Source organism: Sarcophilus harrisii, chromosome 4 (genome assembly GCF_902635505.1).
Source record: "Sarcophilus harrisii chromosome 4, mSarHar1.11, whole genome shotgun sequence".
Lineage (NCBI taxonomy): Eukaryota > Metazoa > Chordata > Mammalia > Dasyuromorphia > Dasyuridae > Sarcophilus > Sarcophilus harrisii.
The window spans coordinates 71,388,551-71,392,047 of record NC_045429.1 but is presented as its reverse complement, the minus strand read 5'-3'; positions in this window follow the sequence as shown (position 1 = coordinate 71,392,047).

The window sequence follows — 3,497 nt, the reverse complement described above, 5'->3', positions numbered from 1 at the left end:
GATATGAAGTTGATTTGCTGCAAGTCACAAAGATAGGACTAGATCTTAGATTTCCCAATTTTCAGCCCATTTGTTCTATTAATCAATAAACACTTCAGTTCTTTCCACTGCAATCTGTTGCCTCCTGTGAACTATGAACTAATTTTAATGATCAGTGATTACAGTCTCTCATAAAGGACAAAGGCTGGTTCTGGAGTCTTCATCTACAAGTTACACCACGTCAAGGTTGGGGGACTTCATCTTAGTCTTTATCACCTGTTCATTCTGCCTACATAGCCCATGGAGCAAGTTAGACAGACCCTTAAAGAAAATGACGGTCTTCCTTGGACCTCTAGTAAAGATTGGGTGCTGAATTTTTAGGTTTTCTATGGGACAAAGATATCAAACACATAGGGCCACTCAAACAAGATTAAAATGCCATTGGGAAATACTTAACAAAACAAATCAAACTACAATAAAGCATAGATAATATTATTATGTGTTTTTCTAACTCAATATGTGCCCCATGGGACATATTGAAATTCCCCAAGGGAATTTCTTATGTATGGTTTAGTGTCCTCTATTTCTATTTGAGTTTGACACCATTGCTGTAGAGGAGATTATTTTTCCACAGTTATTGGTCTAGAATCAGAGATTCTTAAACTTTTTCCACTCGTGACCTCTTTTCACCCAAGAAATTTTTATATGACCCCAGTACATAGGTATATAAAATAGGTATGCAAATCAAACATTTACTAATTTTGCAACCTCCCACGTTCAGTTAAAGATCCCATATGGGGTCACAACCCATAGTTTAAGAAGCTGGGGACCCGAGATAATCTTTGAAATCCTTTGTCTTTGTGAGACATTCTGCTTGGCAGAACCCTTTCTGAGGAGGGAGATATGGGACAATATCTTGGGGGAAATGCACTTTCTCCAGCTGGGATTTCAGGAAGCTTTGGTATTCTCCCAGTACTATTGTCCATAATTTCGCCAGCATTGATCTCTTCAATTTTATCCTCACTAATCTGGTGTTAATGGCTAAGAATTTGAGTAAATATTAAAGGATATTGGTTATTGACTATGTTATATATTCCAGCCTCTTCTCCTATTGCTCAGAGGCCACCAATGATTCATTTCTTTGTTTGAACTCAACAATGCACTCACTCTCCATGTTTTCATTCTCAGTTCAGCTGGTCTATTTCTAGGGCAGATATTCAGTTAAGAGTTGGTGGCCTGTGAGGGACCATAAATAAATTACCCATGTCCTTGTTACTTCTTCTATCTCTCAGAGACCTGCCACTAAATCCCCAAGTGCCTGATGCTTTGTGTTTCTAAAACTAAACAGACTTTTTATTTTGGGGAATTTAATGTATTTTTCCAATCCATCTCTCACTGCCTCTCATGCACCAAACCACATTTCTCCCTTTGCTCAGGTGTTTTGGGGGCATTGTGAAGGGCACATTTCCTTGTAGCTCATAAGTGAACACTGCTGGTGTTCTTGGTTGAATAATACAGCTGAGTTGCTTTCTAGAAAAATTCCTTCTGCCTATATTTTCTTTGTCTCTGTTTCTCTCTCTCGTCTGTCTCTGTCTTTCTCTCTGTGTCTGTGTCTGTGTTTGTATGTCTCTCTCTGTCTCTGTCTCTGTCTCTCTCTCCCCCTTTTTCTAACAACCTTGGAGAGGTAGTGCTGGAGTGATTGCTTCCCTTATGTAGATGAAGAAATGGAGGGAGATTGCCTGACTTGCCCGTCACATGTTTAGTAAGTGAGAGAGGCAGGCTCTTAACACAGTACAGGTCTCTTGATTCTTGGTCCAGTGCTGTTTCCACTACAAAATTCTAATAATAATTGTCAAGGACTTTATAAATGTATTCTGTTACTATAATTATCATCATTTGCTCTCTTTTCTCTCTCTTCATATCCCTCACTCCCTTTTCTCTTTCTTTCTTCCTCCTTTCCCCTTCACCCTCTCTCTCCCTTCATATCTCTCTGTTTCATTCTTTCTCTTCCTCCCTCCCTCCCTCCCTCTCTTCCTCCCTCCTTCCTTCCCTTCCTTCCTTCCTTTCTTCCTTCCTTCCTTCTTTTCTTCCTTCTTTTCTTCCTTCCTTCCTTCCTTCCTTCCTTCCTTCCTTCCTTCCTTCCTTTTTCCCTCCCTCTTTCCTCCTCCCTTTTTCTTCCTTCTTCCCTTCCTCCTTTCCTCCCTCTTTCTCTCCCTCTCTCTCATGTGCTCTCTTATTCTCTCTCCTCTTTCTTTTTCTCTTTCTCATTCTATTCTCTGTTTTTCTTATTCTCTCTCTTTTGCCCTCCCTCTCTGCCCTCCTTACCCCCCTCCTCTCTCAGTTGATTTTATAGACAGGAAAATAGGTTTGAGGTCTCATTTGACTGGAGAAAACATAATAGGACACCAAGTCTCCAAATTTCAGAATAATTTATATCCAGAGGAGGGCAATCCAGAAACTACTCCATGCACTCTGTCATCTCTTACCTTTATGTCATGGTACATCAATCCTTCCCTCATTCGCCCCAGACCCCTCTATTAGTATTTATATTCCAATCAGTTAGCAGCACATGTGCATGGCATACTAAGTACACATATGTAATGTAAATATATACCCAGCATTAGTACTTATGACCTTAGGGTTAATTGGGTTCTGGGGCTGTCACTGTTGTATCTGCTTCTCTCTAAGCTCTTAGAAGAAGAGAAGAGAAACTCTTCCCTGCTTTAAATGAGGAAAAAGAGAAAATCATTGACTTAAAGCTGGGAAAAATCTTAAAAGTCCCCTTATTTTATAAGGTAGGAAGCTGAGGTTTGGAGAGGTTAAAACATGCTCCAGACCACAGGAGTAGAGGGCCTTTTGGCAGATCTGTGGTTTGAAGCCTCTGACTCCAAAGCTAGCATTTTCCCTATTACACCAAGTTGACTCACAAAAAAAGAGAAAAAAAAAAAGGACTTGAATTGATCTGCTGGGAAGCAGTTATTGACCCTGGATCGAGGACAGAGTCCAGAGCAGAGATGGAACAACTGCTAAGCTTGACCCCAAAGCTCAAGGTCTATCCTCTAATCCCCTCCTTAGTGTCAGGTCTGGTTTTATTTTAAAAATATATATACCCAGAGATTAGCAACATAATAAGAACTTAATAAATGCATGTTGATTTGACTTTACATTGGGCTGAAGTGATGGGAAGACTCTGTTCACTGAATATTCTCTGTGACCTCAGAGGAGATGGGAAAGGATGGAGAAAGGGGAAATTGGCCCAGGAATATGGTGCATTCAGTACTTGCCAGATGAACATTATTGCTTCCAAATTGGCCTCAGCTCTTGAACCAACTGGTGTCTATCAGAGTTCTCCACTAACTCTAAGCCTGCCCAACTTAATGGGACAGATTTCAAGTGACCCTGAGGAGGAGGAGGAGGAGGGTGTAGCAGGGTGTACAGCAATGTGTCTCACCAGGGACCCCCACTCATCCCTGGCAGATTTTTTGATTCCAGTTTAAATCAGGGAGTAGGGCAAGGAC